At 46.7% G+C, this 18,455-nt stretch overlaps 1 protein-coding gene across 4 annotated transcripts in view; it reads left to right on the top strand.

Annotated features, from left to right (window-relative positions):
* The window catches only part of LOC138492584 (E3 SUMO-protein ligase ZBED1-like), a 417,476-nt gene that overhangs the window by 181,135 nt on the left and 217,886 nt on the right, over positions 1–18,455 (top strand). For all 4 annotated transcript variants that reach the window (XR_011276226.1, XR_011276227.1, XM_069619858.1 and 1 more), the window contains one exon: positions 6,434–6,512. The gene's annotated coding sequence lies outside the window, so the exon portion shown is untranslated. The remainder of the gene's footprint in view (positions 1–6,433; positions 6,513–18,455) is intronic.

The raw sequence follows: 18,455 nt of genomic DNA, 5'->3' as shown, positions 1-18,455 counted from the left end.
TGTCCGGCGCTCGCCCCAGATGGGCAGGGTCGCGCTGCCCCCTTCGTACCGCTGAGAGGGCGCACGTATGTTGTGGTCCCAATCTACCGCTCCTTTGTCCCCTCGTCAAGCGGCGGCGGCCATTTTGTCATCCGTCGAGGTCTGGACGCCAGTGCTTCATTCGGCTCTTAAGTATCCGTGCGCACTACGAACCCATATAAAAATGTGTCCTCGCGTGCAGCCGGACTTCATGTACACAGTCTTCCAATTTTCGCCAAATCACAGCGGTCCTTGCGCGGTATCAGTCGGATTATGTACGGATCAGCGGGAGCTCCCGTACAGGCACGTCCTTTCACATGGCTTCCAAGCCACGCCCCCCCTCAGTCCCCTTTGTGTCCTGTGCGATGGTTTTGTTCCATGATTCCATTCATGTCATTGCAGAGTTGCTCAAAAGAGTGGTCCAGCACGCTAATGTTTTTGTGATTGAAGGTAGTGGGACTCAGTAATCCTTGCCGGTCCTTACCCACAATTACAGAGGCTCGTGCAGGTTCCTGTGTATCAGCTTCAGCCTCCGTAAACGTTACCGGTATGTTGTCATTATCAAAAGTTAAGTGCATTTTTCAGAAATCAACGTCATCTTCTGCATTTTTTTTACATACTTAGTGGGCTGTTTGGCGAGTGGTGTGAGGGATTCTCCAAGCACACGCCTCGAGGTATGTGGTTATTCCCAAGTACTTCCGAGCAGAGACAGGGCATGTGTTATTGGTTGAGCACGAGTTCAGTTCACTCATGTGTGTTACTCTTGCCTCACCAAAACTCCATTGTGGGTTTCGTCAAAGGTAACTGTTCCCAAATCCAGAGTTCTGTTTGCTTTCTTTAGCGACGTTGAGTATCGTGCATACCTCATTGCCACCGCTCAGCCCCTCCCTCTCCTCATGGGCTTTGAGAGCCAACGGGCCCTTGTTAGCAATCATTAAACTTACCACTCTGAAGCTTCGACAATAGAGCAGTTTCACAGAGATGCGGCAAACGGTCAAGAATATTTACTTACACGGGCAGTTGTTTATCTAACCTGTTCTTTTCTGCTCAATCACACTCAAGAGATTGCCAGGCGTCTTACTCTCTCCTGCTCCAGACTGCCCAAGACTGCAGCAAATCAGCAGCGAACTCTGCGGCGCTCCGCGCCTCCAGGGAGATATTGTAATATGCTCTTATGGTATATTGATATGATATGGCATTTATAACGCGCCTGTACACAAGTGTTTCTAGGCGCGACAAGACAAGGAGGGAGAAACAAGGGAGGACAAAATAACGATCTTACTAAGCCTTGTGTCATTCAGATCGCCCAAGTGCGCGGAAGAGGAGAAGTGCCAGAGGGGGGGGGGGAAGGGGAAGTGCAGTTAACTCACAAGTGCAGCCAGCGGGCAGCTCAGAAGTGCAGAGAGAAGGGACTGTAGGGTTGCAGATACAGACCCTTAAGTGCTGGGGAGCCTGGAGGCAGTGCAAGGGCAACTGGACATGCAGGAGCCTAGGCCCGAGTGCAGAGGGTGACCAGGTGGCAAGTGCGCAGAGCCTAAACTGACCAAAGTTCCCAGTGAGGTTTATTGGCTTCACAATCAGGCAGGTCAAGGTTTGAGCACTTCACCTTCGGGGCTGCCCGAAAACCTCTTTTGGTCACGTGTAGCATTCGCAATTCTATGGAGCTCATTTTCAAGTTCCTCATAAAATATGCAGAGGGCACCTGTTGCAGGGTGACCAGGCCTCTGGGTTTTGATGATTGTCCCAGAATTGGGCCCACGCACCATCCCGGGAGCTTCTTTGATTGTACTGATTTTTTTAATCACCAACAATTATAAATTAACTAGACATCATTATATTTTCAGAATTTTGCGATCTGACGATGGCCTCCAACCCAAAACAGCCCCTTTGTTATTTATGTGCTTACATCAACAGTCAAAACTACACAATGTGTATGCAAATACTGTGGGATGGAAGGGGGCGGTGTCAGGTAAAGGGGCCTAGTGTGGTAGTTATTTTATGTTGTTGGCCGTCTCGTTTTATTGTCTTGAGGATGTGGTCACCCAAACCTGTTACATTTACACTTTTGAGTAAACCGGTCCCCTCAACGTAATTTTCCACTTTTGCACAGCGTAGTGCAAAAGTGGAGTGCAAACAGGTGCTGCTATGAGAAATGAGTAAATGCCACCTGCCGTTACGCATGGCAGGCAGCTTTTACAATAGAGTCCGACTGCTTTTTTCTGGTGTAAAAAGCTGGTGGATTCCACAAGAACAACAGCATTTGCGCCTGCATGAAAATCCATGCTGTCGCAAATGCTGGAGTATTTGTATGGAGAGGAGGAAGGGCGGGCAGAATCGTAATCGGGGGTCAAGTCCTAAAAATGAAAGTGGGGGGACACGTCAACAAATGCAATGGGATGCGATGTCTCCAGAAATTAGCATATCAAAGTGAAATGTGCACACGTCATTACATTTGCTTTGCATAACCACCCAAATTGCACAAGACGAATGTCATTCGCCTTTCATAAAAACAACGCACACACAAAGCCCAAAGAGAATTTTTTATTCTAATAGTGTTTTTGAAAACGTTAAACAATGTGCATGTTTTAAACTCCAAGAACCAAAACAAGTGTTTTCCCTGGGAATTGCAGTACGGAAATGAGACCTTTTATCTTTAGTTGTTTGTTATTTTTCATCAGGTTATATAATGCAGTGGTGAAGTGTCCAGCCTACAAACCTGATCACCGTGGTTCAATCCTGTGGTTGTCTTTAATGCATAAATTCAAAGAGGACATTTACTGTTTATCATTTTAGCTGGGGGGAACTGAGTCCACCCTCTGAAAGAAGTGGGTGGACTCCGCCCCCCTGCGTGTACCCTCGACTTGAGCACTGAGTAATTTACCATAGGCGCCTCCTCTCCGCCATAGAAATGGGTGAAATGCTGTGACATAATCTAATGGGCAAGGGTTTTACGCTTTAGATTTCCATTACAGGTCATTGGGCACAGGCCCAAATGCCTTCTACAAACCTGACTTCCACAGTCCCACTGTGTGCGGCCCTCCAGGCTCCTAAAACAATCGCCAATGGAAATGATAATTGAAAATGCGAGTGGATTTTTCAGTTTGGGAGCCTATGGCGCACGCTATACCCACAGCTTTAGCAAAAGACATGCATTCCTTGCATCGCAGGGTAATCGGCTTTATTGTAATTTTTTAGTAGAGTAGGCCATTTGAGCTAAAGAGCCCCCCATGCTCAGTGCCTAGTAGCCATCACAGGAAACTCGACTCGAGATCAGAGACACGCAGCAATGCATTGTGGTATGCAAAGTAGCTGGGAAGCTTACTTTTTGCTCCAGAAGATTGTCTTCGTTTTATAGGGCAGTGCTATATGCATAACTTTATTAACCCAAGAGTGACTACTCTCAAGGATACAACCATATACGCGTTGCACCCTCAAAGGGGATATCCTGTTTAATGTGGGTTGTCCTCCTTGAGACCGAAGCATTGGTGCATGTTTACCCTTTGCCATCAATAGTATGGTGGGTTTGGGGAAATAGCAAGAACAAAACGTTCTAACTGCAGTGTGACAGCAGAAAAAGTACTTCCAGCGATTCCTGCTTGGCTGACATGACTCATTCTAGTGTCCAACCACAGGGAGAAGGATAGCTCAGTGGCAACGTGTGTCTTGGAAGCAAGACGATGCACAGCACCAGAGGTTCGAATCCCGATCCGCGCTTAGACACCTCTTCAGTAGTACGCGCGTTATAAATAACCAATTCTAATGATAATAGTCTTGCTTTTTATTTTTATCAAACCGCCGATATTATTGATGGTGAATTGTAATTCTTTTGACTGACAGCAGAGGGAGCAGCTGCTTTATTTATTGGTGATCGGATTATAAACTTGAATGTGAATTGTTATGCTAGTATAACAGCATTTTGAGGGGGGGAAAACAAACATTGCTGCACATTTATAATCAAAACATTTTTACATCAATATTATTGTATCGAAGAACATTTTTAGAAAGAATAGTGTCAACCACAAAGCCATTGTTTTATACCTATTTATGTTACATTAGAAGGATAAAGATCAATTGCTAGATTTTATTTAATTTGAAATGTTCTAGCAAGCTGGGATATCGGTTTCCACTAGATTTCACTGCTAACAGTTTGTTTAAATGTGCAGGTTATGGCTAATCACGATAACTTTACCCAGAATGCCTTGAGAAAGGGGCGTGCCAGTTCTCAAACGCTTGTTTGTTTGTTTGGCTGGCTGGGTTGACGTTTTGGGAATTGATGAGGACATACTTTCAAAAGAAGCAATAAAACGGGTGCATTGCAAACGTCACGCCCTGCAGTTCATCTTTTGGCTATAAGGAGTCAAACTAGAAGTACTTCTGTGAATGTCTGTTGGTCTCTGTAAATCACATCCCCCAAGGCTTCAGCTGCACAGTGTCTGCGTTTTCTTTTCTGACATGTTGCAGTGGTGTCCAGTGATAAAGTCGCATGGGAAGTGGCCCCCAGAGGGCGACATTTCCCAAACAATGCACCCTCAGTAAAATCTACACTTTCCCCAAATATTGTAGGGTTGGAGCTTATCATATAAAATTATATCCCTCCTAGAATATTTGGGGAGAGCATTTTAGGGGTCAGGAAAAATAAGTCACCTACTTGGTGACTTTTTCTAGGGAATATCACATGAAACCGTTGCGGTTTACATTGCTAGTGATCAGTGGGGAAGGGTGGTTTCTAAGTCTTCTTGGCTTCCCCGAGAGTAGGGTGCACCCACCTCCTCTATCAGATGTACGTTGCATGTTTTTTCCATGTCACATGGAGTCGGGTCACCACCATGAAGTGGGTGTCACAACTGTAACACCTGAGTGGGGTCTCTCCAATCACTCTGCAGTGTTTTGTCTGCCGGAGCGGCTCCAGATGCTGACCTCTGCCACCTCCTGAAGCCCCTCAGTGCACTGGGTGCACATACATCATGGTTTCGCAGCCCTCGCCCCCCCCGGGAAGCAGCGAGCGGTGCACTGATTGCCTTTCGCTTGGAATCTAAGGTACTTTTTCAAATGATAGGCTTAAACATCACCCTTCATGACAATTTGTACTTCAAGCCTTATCAATGCTCCGTTCCATAACGAAATGTCTGTGCGCTCCTATTCGATCTTTGCTGTTTAGCCATGCCAAGATGGCTGTGCCATTTGTTGAGCACTGGAGTGCTCAGGCTGGTGCTGCAGGGGGCCCAGGATTGGCCGTGGCCTTCTACATCTCGGCCTATCAGGAGGTTGGCAGGCTTGGCCGGGCCTCCTCACAAGACCCGATCCTAAGGCCCCGTCTTCCCCTGTCCACTCCGGTATGCTGTGCCGCTGTGTTCCCCTTGCCCCCTTACCCCCAAGATGGTTGTGTGTGTTCCCCTTGCCCCCGCAATGGTTGGGTGTGTTCTGCTTGACCCCCCTGCGATGGTTGTGTGTGTTCCCCTTGCCCCCTGAAGGTTGCGTGTTTCCCTTCCTCCCTTCCCCCCTTTCCCCCTGAAGGTTGTGTGTTCCTCTTGCCCCCTCTTGCCCCTGGAAGGTTGTGAGTGTTCCCCTTGCTCCCCTTGCCCCTGGAAGGTTGTGTGTTCCCCTTCCCCCTTTCCCCCTGAAGGTTGTGTGTGTTCTGCTTGCCCCTGTGATGGTTGTGTGTGTTCCCCTTGCTCCCCCTTGCCCCCACGATGGTTGTAGGTGTTCCCCTTGCCCCCCTTGCCCCGTGACGGTTGTGTGTGATCCCCTTACCCCCTTGCCCATGATGGTTGTGTGATCCCCTTGCCCTCTTTACCCCCAAAATGGGTTTGTGTGCCCCATTCCGGTCCCCTGTATTGTTTTATGCCCCCTCCCCATTCTGTGCCCCCCTTCTTGCGTCTTTGATGGTGATGTTGCCCCCCTTTGTCTCCATCACTTTACCATGTCACCTGATCTGTATGATAGTGTTTCTGTTTGTCTCCCCCCTCCCGTGTTCTCTCCTTCCCCTCCACCCCAGCACTATACTGAAATGTCATCAGGCCTAGTATGCTAATCGCTTGTCTTGTTCTTCTCCTACTCCCCTGTCCCCTCCTCCCAAACCCCATTCCCCCTGTTATATTCCGGCACTACCTCAATTGCCGTCAGGCATAGTAATGTAGCTGCTTGTTCTGTTTCACCTCCCCCCTCCTGCTCCTCCCCTCCTCTTTTTTGATCATGCACTTGCACTATCTGAATGTCGCCAGGCTGCTTATGATAGTTATTTTTCACATTCCGAATGTTTCAAGGACTTGTAAGAATGTCACTGTATTTCTCCCTTGTTCCCTCCCTTCCCTCAAGCGCTTTGAAACACATTGTGTATAGGCACTATACAAATAAACAATCACTTCAGGTATGTAGCCATCTCTGTTGAGCTTTTCCACTCTTCCTCCACTTCCAGGGGGCTTTGTCGTTCAGCTGGCATCACTGCAGCTTCCTCTGTGACCCAGGAGCGGCCTATCACTCCGTCACCTCAACTGGTAAGTCACCCCTCTCTTTTGCTCTCTCTGGCATGATATTGCTCTTCCTTGGTGCATAACCGGCTTGAATGCCATTTGCCACAGCATGCATTGGTCAGTTAAGGCACTTTAGCAGCTGGCTTCTCTTGCAATCAGCAGCTACAGTCTGCATTAAAGCCCACAATCACATACGGAAACAGTTTCTGTGCCATATACATGCCACCATGCCCCATTTCATTTGGGACATACTTGTTCAGTCCTGATCTTTGACTTTTAGCAATTGTTTTTCTTCTTTTCCCATTCTAAATCCAGGACAACAGGCAAACACCTCCCAACTGGAATTGGCCATGTTTGAATGTATGGTAGACAAACAGGAATGTATGCACACATCATATTTCAAATAGACATAGTGAAAAGACTATGGTTGTGGGGAAAGAGCAGATAGATGCACCGACAAGGGAGGTAAGTTTAACACTTCTTTATTCGTGTTCTCTTCAAATAGCTGTGCCGCATCCAACCCGCTCAAGGTGCCCTTCCACAGCCATCGATCTCAATCCACCACGTCAACCACAGGCGGTTTGAAACCCACACTGCGCGCCATGCCACACGGGGAGACCGATGCCTGCACAGGGCAAACAGCGCAGGTCGCGCGTTGAACTGCTAGACAACACACCTTCGCCCTTAGACAAGCTCATACCAATTCTTTTAAATTAGAGGGAACTCTCCGCATCCTTGCACCTCTTCTTAGTCCTCCACCAACCTGCTGTTTACTTCCAGGCTCCCTTTCCAAAGTTAAATCCGACCTTCTCTCTGCATCTATCTGCTCTGGACACAGAACCCTGATGCTCTGCCTATTCTCTTGGTACAGCCCCAAGCCCTTCATTCACTCCAGGGGTCACAAACTCCTCGCATCACACACCTCACTGGAATTCCCTGCGGGACATTCTCCCATGCAAGATCTAATCACACCACTTACATTGTCTTCAACCTCAACATCACCATCACCTAAAACACTCTCCATACTTTGCCTTACATCACAAGTTCTCCACTGCCCTTCATGGCATTTAACCAACTGCCCAATAACGCCACAGATCCAATAGTCCTCATAATTCTCTTGGGAGCTGAAAAATATGGAACTCCCCTCCCTCTCAATCTTGCATTCCTAACACGAACATTGTCACCCACTCGAAACAGCTCTCCGTATACCTGCTTCTTCTCCTCAAACCACTTTTTGCACTTCTCCTGGCACTTTTCAGCCCTACTCTTTCTACTTTAACAGGACCTGGGATACCTAACCACTCTGGTGCTAACTCACTCACTGGTTTGCTTCCCCTTAATGACACGATGGGCGACACACCAGTGGTAGAATGTGGCATTGTTCTATACGCCCATACCATATCTCTCACCGCAGTTATAATATCTAACTTTGACATTAAAACTAGCTTAAGCGTCCCCTTGACAGCGCGATTAAACCTCTCCACCATTCCATTCTGCCTGGGACAGTACAGAGCCGCTGATTCATGCCTCACCTCTGCACTGCTTAGGCAATCAGCAAACACATTCGACTGGCACTGCACTCCGTTGTGAGTCAATACTACTGAGGGAAATCCCGTACTCTGAAAACTTTGTCCAAGAATTCTACCACACACTTGGCAGTCATATCATCCTAATATTCCACACACAGCCACTTGCTATGGTAATCCATCAGAACAAACATGAACACCTCTTCCCCTGGTAACACCTTGGTAAAGGACCTATAATAGCCAATGATATTTGCTCCCATGGCTGCACTGGTATTTTTACAGGGCACACAGGGGACGCAACTGTAACATCCGATTTGCCACTTGACCTTGTCAAAACCAGGCTTACCATCTATAAGTCGTCGTATTGGAACTTGGTCTTCTCTGGGAACCACAAAAGAGATTGCCCAAAAACCACCACTTCGACAAACGAGGACTGGCCAGTAACAACAGCACACTTAACCAACCATGTCTGGGGTGAAGGCGGCTAGGTAGATCACCTCTCGATGGGTGCTTGACAACCGGGACCAGGAGCTGTATATGGGTGAGACAGTGAAAGGAATCGGGTATGTGTCCTATGCCCCTTGAAAGTAAAAACCACCTTAAGAGTTATACCTGAACATTTGTAGCCTGGGCTGTAACCATGAAGTCCCTGCTGATAATCATGTGTTGGAGTCACACAAGATAACATAGGGTATCTGTGATAAGGTGAAAGAGGAGAAGGGAAATCAGAGCCAAATCAAGTCCCCTTTTGTTGATCATCAAAGCAGATCTCTCTGGAGTGATGTCATGAAGGGTGGATCTGATGTCTCCTGAAGGACACTTGTATGAACCAATGAGAGACAATGCCTTGTCCATGGGAGGTGCTTTTTTCTAATACTGGACTTTGTCTTTTTTAAAAAAAAAAAGGGACCGGAGTCCGAGTCTCATGAGGAGGAAGGTGCCTATGAGTGGGCCTATTAATGAAGTTGAGACTGTCAGAGAGAAGCCAAGAAGTGCACCTGTTGTGCGTATATGAAGGTTCCTGTTGGTCGTGTTTATGGCCGAGATAAAACGTTATTGTTTGATGAAGGTAGCGTGAGAGATAAAGCGCAACTGTCATGATCACCGCCAAAACTCCCAATTGCCTTTCCAAGAAAACCTGGTCCAGGGCATATCATTCCTGGATTAAGGGCAGACTCAATAATGATTAAGCAAGCGAGGCGTCACTTCCTGACTTTCTAACATGGCCGCCTCCTAATTCCCAGAGGTTACAGTGTAGGTCTAGTCATCTCCACTCTTTCCCTACTTAAGCCCCGCCCCTCGAGTGCTCCGCGCTTTGCGTCTTTTCTGCCTCGGCAGTTAACGCTTATCGCGGTCCGCTCTGTCAGGAGATTAGCAGCTATATTCTTTCCACAGTATTCAAGTGCTTGTATTTTTCCCGTTCTTGTTAGTTTAATTCAGGAGTCCTAGTGAGAATTCCAGTGTTTTGGTCTGGAGTTCTTTCAGTCAGCTGTTTCCTGTCATTGTTGCCACGGCATTGCTCCAGGTGGTCTGTGAAGTGCGTAGCAGCTTACGGAGCTAATTTGTCACAACACTTATTTCACAGCAAGTATATTCGTACATTTGGCAGCCCAGCAAAACTGTTTTACGCTCTGAGGTGGTTATGTATCAGTATGGTGGGATGTTAGTACGAGCGCGCAAACATTGCAGAGTAGTCTTTTAGCTCCGTTTGTTGAACTCTGTTACATGCATTAAGCGCTCTCAACCAGATTCCTGAAACTTCTCTCAGAAGTATTTGTAGCATTCTTCCTCATTATCCTCCGTATAGAATTCATTCAGGAATATTGGGTAGAGAGAGAAATAGGGTTCTGCTTTCTAACCTTTTTCATATTGTCAAGTGGCATTTACCTAAAATTGGGCATGTTCTTCAGGGTATTGTTTGTGACCTGTGTAGTACTAGGTGGCGCTTCATTATTGTTGGGGTTCCTATTTTACGTGTCCTCAGGGTAGATTACCATTTTATCTTACTACTCAAGTTTACCCTCCACTCCTCTCCACAGTAGTTTCAGTATTCCTTGTGCCCGTTCCATTATTCACCATCACTACCACACACAAACCCTTAGTTACTTCATTGCCCATTCTCCAGAACAAGCGCCCCTGCACAGATGCAGGATGGAGAGCTCACCATAAAAAAGCATAAGGTAAATAGGAAGAACGTTTATCATATATTCTCACATTGAGTCAGTGCCCATTGTTTTCCCCTGAAAAAATTTGAATCCTTGTTCTAAGAGGAGCCTTCTGTGTTTTAACAGGAATTCCATTGCAGTAAGGAGGCCTCTAATTAGAAGCAACGTCGCTCTCTAAGAAGAGTCCTTGTGGTGTTCCCGCAGAGTTCAGGTAAGCGTTACAGAACGCAAAGCCATACTGAAAACACTCTGCCTGAACTCCATGGAAACTCCTGAGGTGGATACCTTGACGCAACTATTGGGGGAATTAAGGGCTGAAGTCCATGCAGCCCGCTCAGAGACCAATGCTCTTCGAAGAGAATTAGTGGCGAATAGAGATAGAACTGAGGAACTAGCTCGCCAACTTTTACAGACCCAAGCAGTATGGGTTCCACTCCCCATGAGTAACCCACAGGCTTCACCGTCCACTCCAGCTCCAATTCCTGTTCAATACCTGGAAATATTCCGTTAGCGCCTCCGGAGCATTTCACTGGAGATTCGAAGAAGTTTGCGGTGTTTCTTAACCAATGCAGATTGCATTTTCTGTGCCAACTAGGAGTATTTCCCACAGATCAATCTAAGGTGGCCTTTGTTTTATCTTACCTGGGTGGCTATGCTGCTGATTGGTCCGTTCCCTTAGTCAACAGAGATGACCCCGTGTTGAGAAATTGCCACGGATTCCAACGAAAAATGGAAAACCTCTCCGCTCATCACTCCAAACACAGGCCTTGGATAATGAGTTGCTATCGCTTCGACAAGGCAATCAGGAATTACTTGCATATGTTGCAACCTTTAACAGGTTGGTTGCAGAAGCTAATTGGCCTATGGAGAAAAGAACAACCTTGTTTTATCGTGGCCTGAGAACGGAGTTAAAAGATGTTTTGGCACAGGTTATAAACCTGCCCGAGGGCATCTCTGAATTTATCGACTTGACACTCCAATTGGACCATCGCTTACAGGATCGAAGAACCGATCGCTCTCGTCCTGAGAATAAGACGTATTTTTTTCGTGCCAAGGAACCTGCAGGAAGACCTGGAGCCGATGCTCATCCTGAACCCATGCAATTGGGTGGAATACGAGGCCCCATTTCGCAGGCGGAGAGGGACAAGAGGCGTCAACAACAGTTGTGTCTATATTGTGGGAAGGCCGGACATTTTTTAAAGGATTGTGCAGTGAAACCATCAAGAAAACCATTGGGAGGAGTTAACCAAGATAAGAAGGAGCAGGTGTCGAAAAACTCAAGTGCTCGACAAGTGTAGAGGTCAGCTTGTCGAGCGTGGAGAAGGTTTCTGTGACCTCACACTTTGTGTTCCCAATTATCCTATGTGATTCAGAAATTCCCACAAAAAGGTTTGCATTGAACGCTTACATAGACTGTGGGACTCTTGGCAACTATATGGATCTTCACCTGGCAAGTAGATTGGGATTTTCTGTAACTGAGAAATTGAAGGCAGAGAAGGTTTCCGGCGTGGATGGCACTCCATTAGTGTCAGGCCCGGTTACACAGTGCCTCAACAATCTAGTCATGACTTGTCAGGAAGGGCACAAGGAGAGGATTTCCTTTGACCTAATCCAAGCCCCCCAGTTTCAAATAATTTTAGGAATACCCTGGCTAGAGAAGCATAACCCAACCATTGACTGGCGTTCCAGAACATTAACCTTTGCGGCAGATTGTGAGAACTCATTGTTAGGGAGAATTTTCTGTTTAGGCTGAATTTCCTAACGTAGTGAGTCCCCCAGCAGCTTTGCTGGATTTCGGGAGTTTGTTTTTTTTCCATCCTGCCAAGAGTGAGACTCTTTTCTCCCACTCTTGGACATGAATGTGGTTAATTCCTTTGAATGTCAATGTGTTCTTTGGGCTATGGGGTCTTTTACTCCATAGGGTCTCATATGTTTTTCTATGTGTGTTACACCGTACCCTCCGTGCCGTAACACTGGGGCGTCCTAGAGGATCCCCACCATAGACCCAATACCCGGGGACTGACTACTGTCTCCTCGGGCATGTAAAGTCACCATTGGCTTCACTAGACCTAAATTTACTAACAGAACTAGTACAAACCATCCTATTGTGGACATACTAGTAGGGGTAATTCGATTACTCCTGGGTCTGTTATTCGAGGGGGCACTGTCCCGTCCCCCCTCGTCGAGTTTTGGCTGGTGGCAATGGAAACTACTTGTTATATTCGACCCCGAATATAACTCTATGGGATTCTTCCCATTGTTGGAGGTTAATACTTTTTCTCGTTAATCTCTAACATACAACCGGGTGGTATTTTCTGCCAGAACTCGGTTTTTAAAATGGCGTCTGTGTTCGTCTCTGTGACTCCTAAACCAAAGGTTGAGCCCTTTGTTCCACTTTTGGCGGGCTTCTGCACAGAGGCCCTCCAAAGTGGTGCCATTCTGTCTGAGTAACCACAAGGGGTGTGGGAGGGGGTTTAGGCACCCTGGACTGAGTTGCCTGTCCAACTCAAGTTACACTCTGGTGTGATTGGCCCAAGTGGTGAGCCACCCCGCTCACCACTTAGCGTGTTTTGATTGACAGCTGGGCTGAATGAATGGGCTTTTGGGACTGGATCATCAGAAGTCGCCACAGGACCTAAGAATCCAACGAGGGTAAAGCTGAACCGACCTGCAACGACGACACCTCCGGTGGAGCACTGCTGAACCGACTCACCACTTTCCGATGACAGAGGAGATCTCCCCGCCGGAGAGTCTCTTCCCCTGACTGGTGGGAACAACCAGTCCCCTTTGCTTTTTCTTTGTTCCAGGACGTAGTGGTCGAATTGCCCGTGCAGAGCACCCCGGCAACCGGATAGCCACTAACCCCTGTACCGCGACCAAAAGGTGGTGCCTTGTGATGGAGCACTCTGCGGCTGGTCTCTTCCCTGGTGGTGCAACAATCTTCAACTTTCCTTCGACAACAAGATCATCTCTTCTCTTGGCAATGCCCCGACGTGCATCCACCACCAGGAACAACTGCCCCCGCCGGAGCTGTCTCTCCCCAAACAAGCTACCGTATCCGCCTGGCTTCCCTTGTGTCGGTTAGCGTGAGGTGTCTTAATCCTCGCCTATCCATTGGGTCGCCTCCAAGCCGTCTTAACTTTCTGTTCTGAACTGGTCCAATCTTTCTATAACAATTTGCGACAAAGACTCGAAGTGCATTTCCACTGTGATACTTTTTGGGACATATCGCCTTGCCTCTCTCCGAGCGGGCCTGTCCTCTGAACTTTGCGATCTACAGTAGTCCCTGCCTTACTTGCCTTGCATTTGTTCGTAAAAGTGTTGGTACCGAGTTGATTTCATACCCTGCCTTTCTTCTCTCCCGTCCTAACGAATATTAGAGTGCCATCTAGGTTAAAGCATTCACCTCTGTCTGCAAATAAGTGGTGCCATTGAACCTAGACTTGTCGAACTATTGTTAGGGGGATTGATTTACTTATAGTAATTGTGATTGAAGTTGTTTGCCGTATTAGTGCCAGAGTGTTTTCCATAGATGTGTTTTTATAAATATATAACTATATATCTTTACACCGAAGCCTTGTTCCGTGTTTGCTTGTTCTACTGTGCAAATTGCCCTATTTTGTATGCTCCACATACTGCCTAACTCTTCTTGAGGGAAGTCTGACTGCTCAGCCACAGCTACCAAGTGAATCTGTGTGGTACAGACTGCTACCAAGTGGGTTTACTGCCAACACCTGTAGTCCTAAATCTTTTGCAGTGGTCCCAGAGGGAACTGCACAGGTTTTCGCCTAACACTCATGTTCGAGTGTGGAAGGTGCTGTGGAAGCCCTACCGCCTGCACATACTACTGAAATCACATTGGGCGCTATTGGGTTCTTGCCCCCTGAATACAGGAAATTTCAGGATGTTTTCCAGGAGGAGAAGCAAGATGTAGTGTTGCCCCCTCATAGGTCCTATGATTGCCAAATAGATCTGGTTCCTGGAGCTTCACTACCCTGCAGTAGGATCTACGCATTAACAGAAAAAGAAAATGGTCATCTGAGAAGGTACCTTGATAAATACTTGGCCAATGGATTCATCAGGCCATCTAAATCTCCAGCAGCATCGCCGCTTTTCTTTGTTCCCAAAAAAGGAGACCTGAGAACATGTATAGACTATCGAGCCTTGAATCTAATTACTGTAAAGAATCAATACCCACTTCCACTCATTTCCACACTGTTGGACCAAGTAAAACAGGCGAAAATCTTCACTAAGCTCGATTTGAGAGGGGCCTATCACTTAATCCGCATCAAACAAGGAGATGAATGGAAGACGGCCTTTCGAACGCGGTACGGGCTTTACGAGTACCAAGTGATGCCTTTCGGATTATGCAACGCCCCGGCGGCCTTTCAGTCTTTCATGAATGACATTTTCAGGGAGTTGTTGGACATCTGTGTGGTGGTCTACGTGGATGATATTCTCATCTTCTCTGCCAATCCTCTGGAACACATGAGACACGTGACCTCTGTTCTACAGATACTTAAGGAAAATTCCCTATATGTGAAGTTGGAAAAATGTCAATTCCATGTTCCAGAGGTAGAATTCTTGGGATTCATCTTGTCATCGCAGGGTGTTAAAATGGATAACAGAAAGGTTGATGCAATTCTCACCTGGCCTGCACCCACCTCGGTTAAGGGAGTTCAGAGCTTCCTGGGATTTGCAAACTTCTACCGGCGATTCGTGTCAGACTTTTCGCAACTAGTTCACCCTATCACTTGTTTGCTCCGAAAGAATAAAACCTTTAATTGGACTAAGGAGGCGGATGAGGCCTTTCAAAGGTTAAAGGAGAAATGTACAGCAGCACCGGTTTTACAACACCCAAGACCAGTTCTACCATTTGTGGTTGAAACCGATGCGTCAAATGTGGCCATGGGGGCGGTTTTGTCCCAGCGCAATCCCAATTCGCAAGAATTACATCCGGTCGCATTTTGGTCCAAGAAATTCTCCCCAGCAGAATTGAATTACACTGTTACGGACAAAGAGTTGCTAGCCATCAAAAGTGCCCTGAAGGAGTGAAGGCATTATTTGCTGGGAGCAAGACACACAGTCACCATATTCACAGATCACAGAAATCTACAATATCTACGGTCCGCCAAGGCACAATCTTCGAGACAGTTGAGGTGGGCTCTTTTCTTTTCAGAATATGATTTCATCATTACATTTCGACCAGGTATTCGAAATGGGAAGGCTGATGCCCTGTCGCGAATTGGGAAAGGGGAAGAAGCTTACGTTGCCCCTCCCCCAGTGGAAATCATTTCCGGAGAAAAAATGTTGGGAGTTGTGGACATCACAGATTCAGCATTCGAAGAATTGAGAGAGGAAGTCAAGCTCAGCATGTCAAAGGCGGATCTGCAAAAGTGGGAATCTGACAAAGAACATTCTAGTGTGCAAGATGGCCTGCCATTTCATCAAGGACGTCTGTATTTGCCCACAAAAAAGTTGCAAGGTCAAGTAATTGCTAATTATCACAGTGCCCTCATGTAAGGTCATCCAGGAATCACCAAAACCATGGAAAAAATCAAAAGATTCTATTGGTGGCCAACTTGGCGTTGAAACGTAGCACTATTCATCCAAACTTGTGGTAACTGCGCACAGAATAAATCACAGAAGAAGAAGCCTGCTGGGTTCCTCCAACCATTGAGTGTGCCATGCAATCCCTGGCGCACACAGTCCATGGACTTTATCACAGATTTACCTAAATGTGAGGGTTTTGATACCATTTTGGTTGTTGTGGATCTTTTTTCCACAATGGCACATTTTGTGGCCTTAAAGGGACTCCCTTCAGCTCTGGTTCTAGCGAGAACATTTTTAGAAACTATAGTGAAATTACATGGATTTCCTTCAGTTGTGGTTTCCGATAGAGAAAGTCAATTTGTGTCCAAATTTTGGAAAAAATGCTGTGAATTAGCCCAGACCGATGTGCGGTTGCCCACTAGCCATCATCCACAAACTGATGGGCAAAGAGAGCGCACAAACCAAACACTGGAGCAATACCTCAGATGCATTCTCCATCAAAATGAAGGTACCTGGTTAGACGTTTTGTGGGTGGCTGAATATGCCTACAATAATACAGTGCACTCCTCCACTGGATTGACCCCTTTTTTCATCCTGAATGGCCACCATCCAAGAACTTCGGCTTTGGATCCACCAGAATCCTTGGAAATGCCAGCGGTAAAGAATCTGCACGACAACATTGCCACTGCATTATCAAAGCAAGAGAACAAATGTCAGTAGCAAAAGAGTCACAGAAAAAATTTGCTGATCTCAAAAGAAGGAGTTCCCCAGAATACAAGGTTGGAGACTCTGTTTGGTTAGCCACCAAGAATTTGGCATTGCGAGGAGCTTGGAAATTCCTTCCACGTTTTTTGGGACCCTTCACTGTGGAAAAGGTCATTAACCCTGTAGCTCTGAAGTTAACTCTTCCAAGGAATATGAAAATTCACCCAATTTTTCATGTATCTCTGTTGAAAGCAGTGAACCCAGACACGTGTATTCAAGAGACTCCTGCTCCAGTGCAAGTGGAAAACGACCAGCCTGAATTCGAAGTCAAAGCCATTCTGGACTCCAAGATGGTTCGCAATAAGTTATTCTATTTGGTCGACTGGAAAGGATATGGTCCGCAGGATAGGTCTTGGGAGCCCCTGGAGAACATCCACGCTCCAAGACTGTTAAAAACCTTCCATCGAAACAACCCCCACAAACCAAAGAGGGGGGTTTCCGACTTAGGAGGGGTTTTGGGGGGGAATACTGTCATGATCACCGCCAAAACTCCCAATTGCCATTGCAAGAAAACCTGGTCCAGGGCATATCATTCCTGGATTAAGGGCAGACTCAATAATGATTAAGCAAGCGAGGCGTCACTTCCTGACTTCCTAACATGGCCGCCTCCTAATTCCCAGAGGTTACAGTGTAGGTCTAGTCATCTCCACTCTTTCCCTACTTAAGCCCCGCCCCTCGAGTGCTCCGCGCTTTGCGTCTTTTCTGCCTCGGCAGTTAACGCTTATCGAGGTCCGCTCTGTCAGGAGATTAGCAGCTATATTCTTTCCACAGTATCCAAGTCGTTGTATTTTTCCCGTTCTTGTTAGTTTAATTCAGAAGTCCTAGTGAGAATTTCAGTTCTCAGTGTTTTGGTCAGGAGTTCTGTCAGTCAGCTGTTTCCTGTCATCATTGCCACAGCATTGCTCGAGGTGGTCTGTGGGTAGCAGCATACGGAGCTAATTTCAGTCACGACACTTATTTCACAGCAAGTATATTCGTACATTTGGCAGCCCAGCAAAACTGTTTTACGCTCTGAGGTGGTTATGTATCAGTATGGTGGGATGTTAGTACGAGTGCGCAAACATTGCAGAGTAGTCTTTTAGCTCAGTTTGTTGAACTCTGTTACATGCATTAAGCGCTCTCAACCAGATTCCTGAAACTTCTCTCAGAAGTATTTGTAGCATTCCTCCGTATAGAATTCATTCAGGAATATTGGGTATAGAGAGAAATAAGGTTCTGCTTTCTAACCTTTTTCATATTGTCAAGTGGCATTTACCTAAAATTAGGCATTTTCTTCGGGGTATTGTTTGTGACCTGTGTAGTACTAGGTGGCGCTTCATTATTGTTGGGGTTCCTATTTTACTTGTCCTCAGGGTAGATTACCATTTTATCTTACTACTCTAGTTTACCCTCCACTCCTCTCCACAGTAGTTTCAGTATTCCTTGTGCCCGTTCCATTATTCACCATCACTACCACACACAAACCCTTAGTTACTTCATTGCCCATTCTTCAGAACAAGCGCCCCTGCACAGATGCAGGAAGGAGAGCTCACCATAAAAAAGCATAAGGTAAATAGGAAGAACGTTTATCATATATTCTCACATTGAGTCAGTGCCCATTGTTTTCCCCTGAAAAAATTTGAATCCTTGTTCTAAGAGGAGCCTTCTGTGTTTTAACAGGAATTCCATTGCAGTAGGGAGGCCTCTAATTAGAAGCAACGTCGCTCTCTAAGAAGAGTCCTTGTGGTGTTCCCGCAGAATTCAGGTAAGCGTTACAGCAACGCAGCTGATGTGGAGAAGCTTCAGCATCTTACAGAGACAGCTGCGGCTGTGATCGCGAAGCTGCTCCTAGCCCCCTCCTTCCTGGAGGAGGAGGCACGCCTGATCGCTTCCTAGAGTGTCGGCCGAACAGAAAAGGGGGCCCGACCGGCACAGCCTATCAATTGCGAGAAGGTCGCAGAAGGCAAAGCTGCTGATCT

This window comes from Ambystoma mexicanum, chromosome 10 (genome assembly GCF_040938575.1).
Source record: "Ambystoma mexicanum isolate Mex_15411 chromosome 10, UKY_AmexF1_1, whole genome shotgun sequence".
Taxonomy (NCBI): domain Eukaryota; kingdom Metazoa; phylum Chordata; class Amphibia; order Caudata; family Ambystomatidae; genus Ambystoma; species Ambystoma mexicanum.
The sequence above is the reverse complement of the archived record's forward strand: the minus strand, read 5'-3'. Positions and strand labels throughout refer to the sequence as shown.